The following is a 15,392-nucleotide window of genomic DNA, read 5'->3' as shown; positions in this document are numbered from 1 at the left end:
AAGGGGAGGGCAAGGGAGGGGAGGGGAGGGGAGGGGAGGGGAGGGGGCGGCGCGGGGGGCGCGGGGCGGGCCGGGGGCCGGGCCTTGGGGGCAAAGGAAGGCCCAGCAGGCAGCTGTGGGTGTGGGGGCTCGGGGCGGGCCGGGGCGGGGGCGTGGCCTGGGGCCGCCCCAACCGGGGGCTCCTCCTGCCCTGCCAACCCCGTGGCAGTGGCAGAGGCAGAGGCAGAAGCAGAGGCGAGGTGGCCAGGTGGGGGCGAGCCGGGCCCAGGGCCGCAGAGCCCAGGGAAGCGTTCCCCAAGCCAGCGCCGCAGCGCCCTGGGGGCCGCGTCTGGCTCGGCGGCGGCGGCGGCGGCGGCCGGCGGCTGGCAGCCGGTGGCCGGGCCGGGCCTTGCGGGGCCGGACGGGGCCGCGCGGGTCCGCGCCGGGGCCGGTGTGGGGCGCGCGCCAGGGGAGCGGCGCGCGGGACCCCGGGCTCCCAGCCGCGCCGGGGATGCGGGCGGCAGCTTCTTGGGGAGCGCCGGGGCGGCTGCTGGCGTCTACGGCCATACCACCCTGAACGCGCCCGATCTCGTCTGATCTCGGAAGCTAAGCAGGGTCGGGCCTGGTTAGTACTTGGATGGGAGACCGCCTGGGAATACCGGGTGCTGTAGGCTTTTGCGGGCTCGTCCCCCGGCCCCTCTTGTCCCCTTTTGGGCCTGCGCCGGGCCCGCCGCAGCCCCTTCCTTGCCTGGCCTCCGACGCACTGGCGCCCGGGCCTGGCTCTCGGGGAGGGGCTGCCGGCCCCTGCCCTTCGGGGCCTGTGGTCCTTTGGCTTCCCGGGCGGGAAGGCCGACTCCATCCTGGCTGCCTTCAGTGCGTCCGCCCCGTGGTCGTGGTCGTCGTCGTCTTCGTCGGGGTCATGGGCTCGCCTCCGTGTGTGCCCACACCCCTGTCTCCCGCCTTCGGTCTCGGCAGGCCGGCCGGGGCATCGCCGGCGAGATGGCCCTCGGCCCCTCGGCCCCTGGGCCCTTTGCTGTCGGCCTTCCGCCGGACCCCGGGGCCTCTGCCGCTGGCCTGCGCCGGGGCTCCACCCACTCCCACAGGCCCCGGGCCCCTCCTGCCTGGGCCCCTGCCTGCCAGCCCGGCTGACCACGACGCCCACCCCCCCCTCAGTGCACCTGCTCCTCTGCGGGGGCGGGGGTCCCGCCGCCCCCAAGACGCAGCATCCACGCGCTTGCCCGCGGGCACACACACATACCCACACGCACACACAACACAGGCCCGCACGCACACACACACACACACACACACACACACACATAGGGCCCGCTCGGGGCGGGCGGCCGGCGCAGCCCAGCACCCCGGGCCTTGGAGCTGGCGGGCAGCTCGGCACCCACCCTGCCTCCACAGGCTGGCGTGGCCCGCCTCGCTGCTCGGCCTCTGACAGCCCAGGCGCCGGCAGGCGCGCGTCCCCGACCCGGCCAGCGGCCCCGCAGGGCCCGAATGGACGCTGGCCGCCGCAGCTACAAGCGGCCCCCTCCTCGCCGGCCTGGGGTCGCCTGGCCCAGGGCACGGCCTGCCCCCAGCCAGCGGACGCCAGCCCCCGTGGCCCTGCTGGGGCCGACCCGGGTACCGGGGACGCCCGTGGGTACTGCGGGCGGGCGCCCAAACACCTGCGGGCTGGCGGGGGCCGCCAGGCCCCAGGATTCAAGATGGCGGGCCGGGCCCCAGGCCCCCACTCAGGCTGGGGCCCTTGGGGGCCGGGCTGGAGCGCCAGTCAGCCTGAGGTCCCCAGGGAGGGAAGGGGAGGGCAAGGGAGGGGAGGGGAGGGGAGGGGAGGGGAGGGGGCGGCGCGGGGGGCGGCGCGGGGGCGGGCCGGGCCGGGCCTTGGGGGCAAAGGAAGGCCCAGCAGGCAGCTGTGGGTGTGGGGGCTCGGGGCGGGCCGGGGCGGGGGCGTGGCCTGGGGCCGCCCCAACCGGGGGCTCCTCCTGCCCTGCCAACCCCGTGGCAGTGGCAGAGGCAGAGGCAGAAGCAGAGGCGAGGTGGCCAGGTGGGGGCGAGCCGGGCCCAGGGCCGCAGAGCCCAGGGAAGCGTTCCCCAAGCCAGCGCCGCAGCGCCCTGGGGGCCGCGTCTGGCTCGGCGGCGGCGGCGGCGGCGGCCGGCGGCTGGCAGCCGGTGGCCGGGCCGGGCCTTGCGGGGCCGGACGGGGCCGCGCGGGTCCGCGCCGGGGCCGGTGTGGGGCGCGCGCCAGGGGAGCGGCGCGCGGGACCCCGGGCTCCCAGCCGCGCCGGGGATGCGGGCGGCAGCTTCTTGGGGAGCGCCGGGGCGGCTGCTGGCGTCTACGGCCATACCACCCTGAACGCGCCCGATCTCGTCTGATCTCGGAAGCTAAGCAGGGTCGGGCCTGGTTAGTACTTGGATGGGAGACCGCCTGGGAATACCGGGTGCTGTAGGCTTTTGCGGGCTCGTCCCCCGGCCCCTCTTGTCCCCTTTTGGGCCTGCGCCGGGCCCGCCGCAGCCCCTTCCTTGCCTGGCCTCCGACGCACTGGCGCCCGGGCCTGGCTCTCGGGGAGGGGCTGCCGGCCCCTGCCCTTCGGGGCCTGTGGTCCTTTGGCTTCCCGGGCGGGAAGGCCGACTCCATCCTGGCTGCCTTCAGTGCGTCCGCCCCGTGGTCGTGGTCGTCGTCGTCTTCGTCGGGGTCATGGGCTCGCCTCCGTGTGTGCCCACACCCCTGTCTCCCGCCTTCGGTCTCGGCAGGCCGGCCGGGGCATCGCCGGCGAGATGGCCCTCGGCCCCTCGGCCCCTGGGCCCTTTGCTGTCGGCCTTCCGCCGGACCCCGGGGCCTCTGCCGCTGGCCTGCGCCGGGGCTCCACCCACTCCCACAGGCCCCGGGCCCCTCCTGCCTGGGCCCCTGCCTGCCAGCCCGGCTGACCACGACGCCCACCCCCCCCCTCAGTGCACCTGCTCCTCTGCGGGGGCGGGGGTCCCGCCGCCCCCAAGACGCAGCATCCACGCGCTTGCCCGCGGGCACACACACATACCCACACGCACACACAACACAGGCCCGCACGCACACACACACACACACACACACACACACACATAGGGCCCGCTCGGGGCGGGCGGCCGGCGCAGCCCAGCACCCCGGGCCTTGGAGCTGGCGGGCAGCTCGGCACCCACCCTGCCTCCACAGGCTGGCGTGGCCCGCCTCGCTGCTCGGCCTCTGACAGCCCAGGCGCCGGCAGGCGCGCGTCCCCGACCCGGCCAGCGGCCCCGCAGGGCCCGAATGGACGCTGGCCGCCGCAGCTACAAGCGGCCCCCTCCTCGCCGGCCTGGGGTCGCCTGGCCCAGGGCACGGCCTGCCCCCAGCCAGCGGACGCCAGCCCCCGTGGCCCTGCTGGGGCCGACCCGGGTACCGGGGACGCCCGTGGGTACTGCGGGCGGGCGCCCAAACACCTGCGGGCTGGCGGGGGCCGCCAGGCCCCAGGATTCAAGATGGCGGGCCGGGCCCCAGGCCCCCACTCAGGCTGGGGCCCTTGGGGGCCGGGCTGGAGCGCCAGTCAGCCTGAGGTCCCCAGGGAGGGAAGGGGAGGGCAAGGGAGGGGAGGGGAGGGGAGGGGAGGGAGGGGAGGGGGGCGCGCGGGGGGCGCGGGGGCGGGCCGGGCCGGGCCTTGGGGGCAAAGGAAGGCCCAGCAGGCAGCTGTGGGTGTGGGGGCTCGGGGCGGGCCGGGGCGGGGGCGTGGCCTGGGGCCGCCCCAACCGGGGGCTCCTCCTGCCCTGCCAACCCCGTGGCAGTGGCAGAGGCAGAGGCAGAAGCAGAGGCGAGGTGGCCAGGTGGGGGCGAGCCGGGCCCAGGGCCGCAGAGCCCAGGGAAGCGTTCCCCAAGCCAGCGCCGCAGCGCCCTGGGGGCCGCGTCTGGCTCGGCGGCGGCGGCGGCGGCGGCCGGCGGCTGGCAGCCGGTGGCCGGGCCGGGCCTTGCGGGGCCGGACGGGGCCGCGCGGGTCCGCGCCGGGGCCGGTGTGGGGCGCGCGCCAGGGGAGCGGCGCGCGGGACCCCGGGCTCCCAGCCGCGCCGGGGATGCGGGCGGCAGCTTCTTGGGGAGCGCCGGGGCGGCTGCTGGCGTCTACGGCCATACCACCCTGAACGCGCCCGATCTCGTCTGATCTCGGAAGCTAAGCAGGGTCGGGCCTGGTTAGTACTTGGATGGGAGACCGCCTGGGAATACCGGGTGCTGTAGGCTTTTGCGGGCTCGTCCCCCGGCCCCTCTTGTCCCCTTTTGGGCCTGCGCCGGGCCCGCCGCAGCCCCTTCCTTGCCTGGCCTCCGACGCACTGGCGCCCGGGCCTGGCTCTCGGGGAGGGGCTGCCGGCCCCTGCCCTTCGGGGCCTGTGGTCCTTTGGCTTCCCGGGCGGGAAGGCCGACTCCATCCTGGCTGCCTTCAGTGCGTCCGCCCCGTGGTCGTGGTCGTCGTCGTCTTCGTCGGGGTCATGGGCTCGCCTCCGTGTGTGCCCACACCCCTGTCTCCCGCCTTCGGTCTCGGCAGGCCGGCCGGGGCATCGCCGGCGAGATGGCCCTCGGCCCCTCGGCCCCTGGGCCCTTTGCTGTCGGCCTTCCGCCGGACCCCGGGGCCTCTGCCGCTGGCCTGCGCCGGGGCTCCACCCACTCCCACAGGCCCCGGGCCCCTCCTGCCTGGGCCCCTGCCTGCCAGCCCGGCTGACCACGACGCCCACCCCCCCCCTCAGTGCACCTGCTCCTCTGCGGGGGCGGGGGTCCCGCCGCCCCCAAGACGCAGCATCCACGCGCTTGCCCGCGGGCACACACACATACCCACACGCACACACAACACAGGCCCGCACGCACACACACACACACACACACACACACACACACATAGGGCCCGCTCGGGGCGGGCGGCCGGCGCAGCCCAGCACCCCGGGCCTTGGAGCTGGCGGGCAGCTCGGCACCCACCCTGCCTCCACAGGCTGGCGTGGCCCGCCTCGCTGCTCGGCCTCTGACAGCCCAGGCGCCGGCAGGCGCGCGTCCCCGACCCGGCCAGCGGCCCCGCAGGGCCCGAATGGACGCTGGCCGCCGCAGCTACAAGCGGCCCCCTCCTCGCCGGCCTGGGGTCGCCTGGCCCAGGGCACGGCCTGCCCCCAGCCAGCGGACGCCAGCCCCCGTGGCCCTGCTGGGGCCGACCCGGGTACCGGGGACGCCCGTGGGTACTGCGGGCGGGCGCCCAAACACCTGCGGGCTGGCGGGGGCCGCCAGGCCCCAGGATTCAAGATGGCGGGCCGGGCCCCAGGCCCCCACTCAGGCTGGGGCCCTTGGGGGCCGGGCTGGAGCGCCAGTCAGCCTGAGGTCCCCAGGGAGGGAAGGGGAGGGCAAGGGAGGGGAGGGGAGGGGAGGGAGGGGAGGGGGCGGCGCGGGGGGCGGCGCGGGGGCGGGCCGGGCCGGGCCTTGGGGGCAAAGGAAGGCCCAGCAGGCAGCTGTGGGTGTGGGGGCTCGGGGCGGGCCGGGGCGGGGGCGTGGCCTGGGGCCGCCCCAACCGGGGGCTCCTCCTGCCCTGCCAACCCCGTGGCAGTGGCAGAGGCAGAGGCAGAAGCAGAGGCGAGGTGGCCAGGTGGGGGCGAGCCGGGCCCAGGGCCGCAGAGCCCAGGGAAGCGTTCCCCAAGCCAGCGCCGCAGCGCCCTGGGGGCCGCGTCTGGCTCGGCGGCGGCGGCGGCGGCGGCCGGCGGCTGGCAGCCGGTGGCCGGGCCGGGCCTTGCGGGGCCGGACGGGGCCGCGCGGGTCCGCGCCGGGGCCGGTGTGGGGCGCGCGCCAGGGGAGCGGCGCGCGGGACCCCGGGCTCCCAGCCGCGCCGGGGATGCGGGCGGCAGCTTCTTGGGGAGCGCCGGGGCGGCTGCTGGCGTCTACGGCCATACCACCCTGAACGCGCCCGATCTCGTCTGATCTCGGAAGCTAAGCAGGGTCGGGCCTGGTTAGTACTTGGATGGGAGACCGCCTGGGAATACCGGGTGCTGTAGGCTTTTGCGGGCTCGTCCCCCGGCCCCTCTTGTCCCCTTTTGGGCCTGCGCCGGGCCCGCCGCAGCCCCTTCCTTGCCTGGCCTCCGACGCACTGGCGCCCGGGCCTGGCTCTCGGGGAGGGGCTGCCGGCCCCTGCCCTTCGGGGCCTGTGGTCCTTTGGCTTCCCGGGCGGGAAGGCCGACTCCATCCTGGCTGCCTTCAGTGCGTCCGCCCCGTGGTCGTGGTCGTCGTCGTCTTCGTCGGGGTCATGGGCTCGCCTCCGTGTGTGCCCACACCCCTGTCTCCCGCCTTCGGTCTCGGCAGGCCGGCCGGGGCATCGCCGGCGAGATGGCCCTCGGCCCCTCGGCCCCTGGGCCCTTTGCTGTCGGCCTTCCGCCGGACCCCGGGGCCTCTGCCGCTGGCCTGCGCCGGGGCTCCACCCACTCCCACAGGCCCCGGGCCCCTCCTGCCTGGGCCCCTGCCTGCCAGCCCGGCTGACCACGACGCCCACCCCCCCCCTCAGTGCACCTGCTCCTCTGCGGGGGCGGGGGTCCCGCCGCCCCCAAGACGCAGCATCCACGCGCTTGCCCGCGGGCACACACACATACCCACACGCACACACAACACAGGCCCGCACGCACACACACACACACACACACACACACACACATAGGGCCCGCTCGGGGCGGGCGGCCGGCGCAGCCCAGCACCCCGGGCCTTGGAGCTGGCGGGCAGCTCGGCACCCACCCTGCCTCCACAGGCTGGCGTGGCCCGCCTCGCTGCTCGGCCTCTGACAGCCCAGGCGCCGGCAGGCGCGCGTCCCCGACCCGGCCAGCGGCCCCGCAGGGCCCGAATGGACGCTGGCCGCCGCAGCTACAAGCGGCCCCCTCCTCGCCGGCCTGGGGTCGCCTGGCCCAGGGCACGGCCTGCCCCCAGCCAGCGGACGCCAGCCCCCGTGGCCCTGCTGGGGCCGACCCGGGTACCGGGGACGCCCGTGGGTACTGCGGGCGGGCGCCCAAACACCTGCGGGCTGGCGGGGGCCGCCAGGCCCCAGGATTCAAGATGGCGGGCCGGGCCCCAGGCCCCCACTCAGGCTGGGGCCCTTGGGGGCCGGGCTGGAGCGCCAGTCAGCCTGAGGTCCCCAGGGAGGGAAGGGGAGGGCAAGGGAGGGGAGGGGAGGGGAGGGGAGGGAGGGGAGGGGCGGCGCGGGGGCGGCGCGGGGGCGGGCCGGGCCGGGCCTTGGGGGCAAAGGAAGGCCCAGCAGGCAGCTGTGGGTGTGGGGGCTCGGGGCGGGCCGGGGCGGGGGCGTGGCCTGGGGCCGCCCCAACCGGGGGCTCCTCCTGCCCTGCCAACCCCGTGGCAGTGGCAGAGGCAGAGGCAGAAGCAGAGGCGAGGTGGCCAGGTGGGGGCGAGCCGGGCCCAGGGCCGCAGAGCCCAGGGAAGCGTTCCCCAAGCCAGCGCCGCAGCGCCCTGGGGGCCGCGTCTGGCTCGGCGGCGGCGGCGGCGGCGGCCGGCGGCTGGCAGCCGGTGGCCGGGCCGGGCCTTGCGGGGCCGGACGGGGCCGCGCGGGTCCGCGCCGGGGCCGGTGTGGGGCGCGCGCCAGGGGAGCGGCGCGCGGGACCCCGGGCTCCCAGCCGCGCCGGGGATGCGGGCGGCAGCTTCTTGGGGAGCGCCGGGGCGGCTGCTGGCGTCTACGGCCATACCACCCTGAACGCGCCCGATCTCGTCTGATCTCGGAAGCTAAGCAGGGTCGGGCCTGGTTAGTACTTGGATGGGAGACCGCCTGGGAATACCGGGTGCTGTAGGCTTTTGCGGGCTCGTCCCCCGGCCCCTCTTGTCCCCTTTTGGGCCTGCGCCGGGCCCGCCGCAGCCCCTTCCTTGCCTGGCCTCCGACGCACTGGCGCCCGGGCCTGGCTCTCGGGGAGGGGCTGCCGGCCCCTGCCCTTCGGGGCCTGTGGTCCTTTGGCTTCCCGGGCGGGAAGGCCGACTCCATCCTGGCTGCCTTCAGTGCGTCCGCCCCGTGGTCGTGGTCGTCGTCGTCTTCGTCGGGGTCATGGGCTCGCCTCCGTGTGTGCCCACACCCCTGTCTCCCGCCTTCGGTCTCGGCAGGCCGGCCGGGGCATCGCCGGCGAGATGGCCCTCGGCCCCTCGGCCCCTGGGCCCTTTGCTGTCGGCCTTCCGCCGGACCCCGGGGCCTCTGCCGCTGGCCTGCGCCGGGGCTCCACCCACTCCCACAGGCCCCGGGCCCCTCCTGCCTGGGCCCCTGCCTGCCAGCCCGGCTGACCACGACGCCCACCCCCCCCCTCAGTGCACCTGCTCCTCTGCGGGGGCGGGGGTCCCGCCGCCCCCAAGACGCAGCATCCACGCGCTTGCCCGCGGGCACACACACATACCCACACGCACACACAACACAGGCCCGCACGCACACACACACACACACACACACACACACATAGGGCCCGCTCGGGGCGGGCGGCCGGCGCAGCCCAGCACCCCGGGCCTTGGAGCTGGCGGGCAGCTCGGCACCCACCCTGCCTCCACAGGCTGGCGTGGCCCGCCTCGCTGCTCGGCCTCTGACAGCCCAGGCGCCGGCAGGCGCGCGTCCCCGACCCGGCCAGCGGCCCCGCAGGGCCCGAATGGACGCTGGCCGCCGCAGCTACAAGCGGCCCCCTCCTCGCCGGCCTGGGGTCGCCTGGCCCAGGGCACGGCCTGCCCCCAGCCAGCGGACGCCAGCCCCCGTGGCCCTGCTGGGGCCGACCCGGGTACCGGGGACGCCCGTGGGTACTGCGGGCGGGCGCCCAAACACCTGCGGGCTGGCGGGGGCCGCCAGGCCCCAGGATTCAAGATGGCGGGCCGGGCCCCAGGCCCCCACTCAGGCTGGGGCCCTTGGGGGCCGGGCTGGAGCGCCAGTCAGCCTGAGGTCCCCAGGGAGGGAAGGGGAGGGCAAGGGAGGGGAGGGGAGGGGGGGGAGGGAGGGGAGGGGCGGCGCGGGGGGCGGCGCGGGGGCGGGCCGGGCCGGGCCTTGGGGGCAAAGGAAGGCCCAGCAGGCAGCTGTGGGTGTGGGGGCTCGGGGCGGGCCGGGGCGGGGGCGTGGCCTGGGGCCGCCCCAACCGGGGGCTCCTCCTGCCCTGCCAACCCCGTGGCAGTGGCAGAGGCAGAGGCAGAAGCAGAGGCGAGGTGGCCAGGTGGGGGCGAGCCGGGCCCAGGGCCGCAGAGCCCAGGGAAGCGTTCCCCAAGCCAGCGCCGCAGCGCCCTGGGGGCCGCGTCTGGCTCGGCGGCGGCGGCGGCGGCGGCCGGCGGCTGGCAGCCGGTGGCCGGGCCGGGCCTTGCGGGGCCGGACGGGGCCGCGCGGGTCCGCGCCGGGGCCGGTGTGGGGCGCGCGCCAGGGGAGCGGCGCGCGGGACCCCGGGCTCCCAGCCGCGCCGGGGATGCGGGCGGCAGCTTCTTGGGGAGCGCCGGGGCGGCTGCTGGCGTCTACGGCCATACCACCCTGAACGCGCCCGATCTCGTCTGATCTCGGAAGCTAAGCAGGGTCGGGCCTGGTTAGTACTTGGATGGGAGACCGCCTGGGAATACCGGGTGCTGTAGGCTTTTGCGGGCTCGTCCCCCGGCCCCTCTTGTCCCCTTTTGGGCCTGCGCCGGGCCCGCCGCAGCCCCTTCCTTGCCTGGCCTCCGACGCACTGGCGCCCGGGCCTGGCTCTCGGGGAGGGGCTGCCGGCCCCTGCCCTTCGGGGCCTGTGGTCCTTTGGCTTCCCGGGCGGGAAGGCCGACTCCATCCTGGCTGCCTTCAGTGCGTCCGCCCCGTGGTCGTGGTCGTCGTCGTCTTCGTCGGGGTCATGGGCTCGCCTCCGTGTGTGCCCACACCCCTGTCTCCCGCCTTCGGTCTCGGCAGGCCGGCCGGGGCATCGCCGGCGAGATGGCCCTCGGCCCCTCGGCCCCTGGGCCCTTTGCTGTCGGCCTTCCGCCGGACCCCGGGGCCTCTGCCGCTGGCCTGCGCCGGGGCTCCACCCACTCCCACAGGCCCCGGGCCCCTCCTGCCTGGGCCCCTGCCTGCCAGCCCGGCTGACCACGACGCCCACCCCCCCCCTCAGTGCACCTGCTCCTCTGCGGGGGCGGGGGTCCCGCCGCCCCCAAGACGCAGCATCCACGCGCTTGCCCGCGGGCACACACACATACCCACACGCACACACAACACAGGCCCGCACGCACACACACACACACACACACACACACACACACACATAGGGCCCGCTCGGGGCGGGCGGCCGGCGCAGCCCAGCACCCCGGGCCTTGGAGCTGGCGGGCAGCTCGGCACCCACCCTGCCTCCACAGGCTGGCGTGGCCCGCCTCGCTGCTCGGCCTCTGACAGCCCAGGCGCCGGCAGGCGCGCGTCCCCGACCCGGCCAGCGGCCCCGCAGGGCCCGAATGGACGCTGGCCGCCGCAGCTACAAGCGGCCCCCTCCTCGCCGGCCTGGGGTCGCCTGGCCCAGGGCACGGCCTGCCCCCAGCCAGCGGACGCCAGCCCCCGTGGCCCTGCTGGGGCCGACCCGGGTACCGGGGACGCCCGTGGGTACTGCGGGCGGGCGCCCAAACACCTGCGGGCTGGCGGGGGCCGCCAGGCCCCAGGATTCAAGATGGCGGGCCGGGCCCCAGGCCCCCACTCAGGCTGGGGCCCTTGGGGGCCGGGCTGGAGCGCCAGTCAGCCTGAGGTCCCCAGGGAGGGAAGGGAGGGCAAGGGAGGGGAGGGGAGGGGAGGGGAGGGGAGGGGCGGCGCGGGGGGCGCGCGGGGCGGGCCGGGCCGGGCCTTGGGGGCAAAGGAAGGCCCAGCAGGCAGCTGTGGGTGTGGGGGCTCGGGGCGGGCCGGGGCGGGGGCGTGGCCTGGGGCCGCCCCAACCGGGGGCTCCTCCTGCCCTGCCAACCCCGTGGCAGTGGCAGAGGCAGAGGCAGAAGCAGAGGCGAGGTGGCCAGGTGGGGGCGAGCCGGGCCCAGGGCCGCAGAGCCCAGGGAAGCGTTCCCCAAGCCAGCGCCGCAGCGCCCTGGGGGCCGCGTCTGGCTCGGCGGCGGCGGCGGCGGCGGCGGCCGGCGGCTGGCAGCCGGTGGCCGGGCCGGGCCTTGCGGGGCCGGACGGGGCCGCGCGGGTCCGCGCCGGGGCCGGTGGGGCGCGCGCCAGGGGAGCGGCGCGCGGGACCCCGGGCTCCCAGCCGCGCCGGGGATGCGGGCGGCAGCTTCTTGGGGAGCGCCGGGGCGGCTGCTGGCGTCTACGGCCATACCACCCTGAACGCGCCCGATCTCGTCTGATCTCGGAAGCTAAGCAGGGTCGGGCCTGGTTAGTACTTGGATGGGAGACCGCCTGGGAATACCGGGTGCTGTAGGCTTTTGCGGGCTCGTCCCCGGCCCCTCTTGTCCCCTTTTGGGCCTGCGCCGGGCCCGCCGCAGCCCCTTCCTTGCCTGGCCTCCGACGCACTGGCGCCCGGGCCTGGCTCTCGGGGAGGGGCTGCCGGCCCCTGCCCTTCGGGGCCTGTGGTCCTTTGGCTTCCCGGGCGGGAAGGCCGACTCCATCCTGGCTGCCTTCAGTGCGTCCGCCCCGTGGTCGTGGTCGTCGTCGTCTTCGTCGGGGTCATGGGCTCGCCTCCGTGTGTGCCCACACCCCTGTCTCCCGCCTTCGGTCTCGGCAGGCCGGCCGGGGCATCGCCGGCGAGATGGCCCTCGGCCCCTCGGCCCCTGGGCCCTTTGCTGTCGGCCTTCCGCCGGACCCCGGGGCCTCTGCCGCTGGCCTGCGCCGGGGCTCCACCCACTCCCACAGGCCCCGGGCCCCTCCTGCCTGGGCCCCTGCCTGCCAGCCCGGCTGACCACGACGCCCACCCCCCCCCTCAGTGCACCTGCTCCTCTGCGGGGGCGGGGGTCCCGCCGCCCCCAAGACGCAGCATCCACGCGCTTGCCCGCGGGCACACACACATACGCACACGCACACACAACACAGGCCCGCACGCACACACACACACACATAGGGCCCGCTCGGGGCGGGCGGCCGGCGCAGCCCAGCACCCGGGCCTTGGAGCTGGCGGGCAGCTCGGCACCCACCCTGCCTCCACAGGCTGGCGTGGCCCGCCTCGCTGCTCGGCCTCTGACAGCCCAGGCGCCGGCAGGCGCGCGTCCCCGACCCGGCCAGCGGCCCCGCAGGGCCCGAATGGACGCTGGCCGCCGCAGCTACAAGCGGCCCCCTCCTCGCCGGCCTGGGGTCGCCTGGCCCAGGGCACGGCCTGCCCCCAGCCAGCGGACGCCAGCCCCCGTGGCCCTGCTGGGGCCGACCCGGGTACCGGGGACGCCCGTGGGTACTGCGGGCGGGCGCCCAAACACCTGCGGGCTGGCGGGGGCCGCCAGGCCCCAGGATTCAAGATGGCGGGCCGGGCCCCAGGCCCCCACTCAGGCTGGGGCCCTGGGGGCCGGGCTGGAGCGCCAGTCAGCCTGAGGTCCCCAGGGAGGGAAGGGGAGGGCAAGGGAGGGGAGGGAGGGGAGGGGAGGGAGGGGGCGGCGCGGGGGCGGCGCGGGGGCGGGCCGGGCCGGGCCTTGGGGGCAAAGGAAGGCCCAGCAGGCAGCTGTGGGTGTGGGGGCTCGGGGCGGGCCGGGCGGGGGCGTGGCCTGGGGCCGCCCCAACCGGGGGCTCCTCCTGCCCTGCCAACCCCGTGGCAGTGGCAGAGGCAGAGGCAGAAGCAGAGGCGAGGTGGCCAGGTGGGGGCGAGCCGGGCCCAGGGCCGCAGAGCCCAGGGAAGCGTTCCCCAAGCCAGCGCCGCAGCGCCCTGGGGCCGCGTCTGGCTCGGCGGCGCGGCGGCGGCGGCCGGCGGCTGGCAGCCGGTGGCCGGGCCGGGCCTTGCGGGGCGGACGGGCCGCGCGGGTCCGCGCCGGGGCCGGTGTGGGGCGCGCGCCAGGGGAGCGGCGCGCGGGACCCCGGGCTCCCAGCCGCGCCGGGGATGCGGGCGGCAGCTTCTTGGGAGCGCCGGGGCGGCTGCTGGCGTCTACGGCCATACCACCCTGAACGCGCCCGATCTCGTCTGATCTCGGAAGCTAAGCAGGGTCGGGCCTGGTTAGTACTTGGATGGGAGACCGCCTGGGAATACCGGGTGCTGTAGGCTTTTGCGGGCTCGTCCCCCGGCCCCTCTTGTCCCCTTTTGGGCCTGCGCCGGGCCCGCCGCAGCCCCTTCCTTGCCTGGCCTCCGACGCACTGGCGCCCGGGCCTGGCTCTCGGGGAGGGGCTGCCGGCCCCTGCCCTTCGGGGCCTGTGGTCCTTTGGCTTCCCGGGCGGGAAGGCCGACTCCATCCTGGCTGCCTTCAGTGCGTCCGCCCCGTGGTCGTGGTCGTCGTCGTCTTCGTCGGGGTCATGGGCTCGCCTCCGTGTGTGCCCACACCCCTGTCTCCCGCCTTCGGTCTCGGCAGGCCGGCCGGGGCATCGCCGGCGAGATGGCCCTCGGCCCCTCGGCCCCTGGGCCCTTTGCTGTCGGCCTTCCGCCGGACCCCGGGGCCTCTGCCGCTGGCCTGCGCCGGGGCTCCACCCACTCCCACAGGCCCCGGGCCCCTCCTGCCTGGGCCCCTGCCTGCCAGCCCGGCTGACCACGACCCCCCCCCCCTCAGTGCACCTGCTCCTCTGGGGGCGGGGGTCCCGCCGCCAAGACGCAGCATCCACGCGCTTGCCCGCGGGCACACACACATACCACACGCACACACAACACAGGCCCGCACGCACACACACACACACACACACACACACACACATAGGGCCCGCTCGGGGCGGGCGGCCGGCGCAGCCCAGCACCCCGGGCCTTGGAGCTGGCGGGCAGCTCGGCACCCACCCTGCCTCCACAGGCTGGCGTGGCCCGCCTCGCTGCTCGGCCTCTGACAGCCCAGGCGCCGGCAGGCGCGCGTCCCCGACCCGGCCAGCGGCCCCGCAGGGCCCGAATGGACGCTGGCCGCCGCAGCTACAAGCGGCCCCCTCCTCGCCGGCCTGGGGTCGCCTGGCCCAGGGCACGGCCTGCCCCCAGCCAGCGGACGCCAGCCCCCGTGGCCCTGCTGGGGCCGACCCGGGTACCGGGGACGCCCGTGGGTACTGCGGGCGGGCGCCCAAACACCTGCGGGCTGGCGGGGGCCGCCAGCCCCAGGATTCAAGATGGCGGGCCGGGCCCCAGGCCCCCACTCAGGCTGGGGCCCTTGGGGGCGGGCTGGAGCGCCAGTCAGCCTGAGGTCCCCAGGGAGGGAAGGGGAGGGCAAGGGAGGGAGGGGAGGGGAGGGGAGGGGGGAGGGGCGGCGCGGGGGCGGCGCGGGGCGGGCCGGCCGGGCCTTGGGGGCAAGGAAGGCCCAGCAGGCAGCTGTGGGTGTGGGGCTCGGGGCGGGCCGGGGCGGGGCGTGGCCTGGGGCCGCCCCAACCGGGGCTCCTCCTGCCCTGCCAACCCCGTGGCAGTGGCAGAGGCAGAGGCAGAAGCAGAGGCGAGGTGGCCAGGTGGGGGCGAGCCGGGCCCAGGGCCGCAGAGCCCAGGGAAGCGTTCCCCAAGCGCCGCAGCGCCCTGGGGGCCGCGTCTGGCTCGGCGGCGGCGGGCGGCGGGGCGGCTGGCAGCCGGTGCCGGGCCGGGCCTTGCGGGGCCGGACGGGGCGCGCGGGTCCGCGCCGGGCCGGTGTGGGCGCGCGCCAGGGGAGCGGCGCGCGGGACCCCGGGCTCCCAGCCGCGCCGGGGATGCGGGCGGCAGCTTCTTGGGGAGCGCCGGGGCGGCTGCTGGCGTCTACGGCCATACCACCCTGAACGCGCCCGATCTCGTCTGATCTCGGAAGCTAAGCAGGGTCGGGCCTGGTTAGTACTTGGATGGGAGACCGCCTGGGAATACCGGGTGCTGTAGGCTTTTGCGGCTCGTCCCCGGCCTCTTGTCCCCTTTTGGGCCTGCGCCGGGCCCGCCGCAGCCCCTTCCTTGCCTGGCCTCCGACGCACTGGCGCCCGGGCCTGGCTCGGGGAGGGGCTGCCGGCCCCTGCCCTTCGGGGCCTGTGGTCCTTTGGCTTCCCGGGCGGGAAGGCCGACTCCATCCTGGCTGCCTTCAGTGCGTCCGCCCCGTGGTCGTGGTCGTCGTCGTCTTCGTCGGGGTCATGGGCTCGCCTCCGTGTGTGCCCACACCCCTGTCTCCCGCCTTCGGTCTCGGCAGGCCGGCCGGGCATCGCCGGCGAGATGGCCCTCGGCCCCTCGGCCCCTGGGCCCTTTGCTGTCGGCCTTCCGCCGGACCCCGGGGCTCTGCCGCTGGCCTGCGCCGGGGCTCCACCCCACTCCCCACAGGCCCGGGCCCCTCCTGCCTGGGCCCCTGCCTGCCAGCCCGGCTGACCACGACGCCCACCCCCCCCTCAGGCACCTGCTCCTCTGCGGGGCGGGGGTCCCGCCGCCCC

At 77.2% G+C, this 15,392-nt stretch overlaps 9 non-coding genes across 9 annotated transcripts; all 9 read left to right on the top strand.

Annotated features, from left to right (window-relative positions):
• The first annotated feature begins 534 nt into the window (after positions 1-534).
• Positions 535-653, top strand: LOC119254026 (5S ribosomal RNA). Its single transcript, XR_005127249.1, has one exon. It is a non-coding gene; the product is annotated as a 5S ribosomal RNA (ribosomal RNA).
• A 1,663-nt stretch (positions 654-2,316) lies between these two features.
• LOC119254024 (5S ribosomal RNA) lies at positions 2,317-2,435 on the top strand. The gene has a single exon (XR_005127248.1). It is a non-coding gene; the product is annotated as a 5S ribosomal RNA (ribosomal RNA).
• Positions 2,436-4,100: 1,665 nt separating this feature from the next.
• On the top strand, positions 4,101-4,219 carry LOC119254023 (5S ribosomal RNA). The gene has a single exon (XR_005127247.1). It is a non-coding gene; the product is annotated as a 5S ribosomal RNA (ribosomal RNA).
• A 1,665-nt stretch (positions 4,220-5,884) lies between these two features.
• LOC119254022 (5S ribosomal RNA) lies at positions 5,885-6,003 on the top strand. Its single transcript, XR_005127246.1, has one exon. It is a non-coding gene; the product is annotated as a 5S ribosomal RNA (ribosomal RNA).
• A 1,666-nt stretch (positions 6,004-7,669) lies between these two features.
• On the top strand, positions 7,670-7,788 carry LOC119254043 (5S ribosomal RNA). Its single transcript, XR_005127265.1, has one exon. It is a non-coding gene; the product is annotated as a 5S ribosomal RNA (ribosomal RNA).
• A 1,664-nt stretch (positions 7,789-9,452) lies between these two features.
• LOC119254042 (5S ribosomal RNA) lies at positions 9,453-9,571 on the top strand. Its single transcript, XR_005127264.1, has one exon. It is a non-coding gene; the product is annotated as a 5S ribosomal RNA (ribosomal RNA).
• Positions 9,572-11,236: 1,665 nt separating this feature from the next.
• Positions 11,237-11,355, top strand: LOC119254040 (5S ribosomal RNA). The gene has a single exon (XR_005127263.1). It is a non-coding gene; the product is annotated as a 5S ribosomal RNA (ribosomal RNA).
• A 1,636-nt stretch (positions 11,356-12,991) lies between these two features.
• Positions 12,992-13,110, top strand: LOC119254033 (5S ribosomal RNA). Its single transcript, XR_005127256.1, has one exon. It is a non-coding gene; the product is annotated as a 5S ribosomal RNA (ribosomal RNA).
• A 1,633-nt stretch (positions 13,111-14,743) lies between these two features.
• Positions 14,744-14,862, top strand: LOC119254021 (5S ribosomal RNA). The gene has a single exon (XR_005127245.1). It is a non-coding gene; the product is annotated as a 5S ribosomal RNA (ribosomal RNA).
• The last annotated feature ends 530 nt before the right edge of the window (positions 14,863-15,392 follow it).

This window comes from Talpa occidentalis, unplaced genomic scaffold, assembly GCF_014898055.3.
Source record: "Talpa occidentalis isolate TD23 unplaced genomic scaffold, MPIMG_talOcc4v2.1 talOcc4.271, whole genome shotgun sequence".
Taxonomy (NCBI): domain Eukaryota; kingdom Metazoa; phylum Chordata; class Mammalia; order Eulipotyphla; family Talpidae; genus Talpa; species Talpa occidentalis.
Note: the sequence above shows the minus strand (reverse complement) of the source record. Positions and strands in the feature narration are given on the sequence as shown.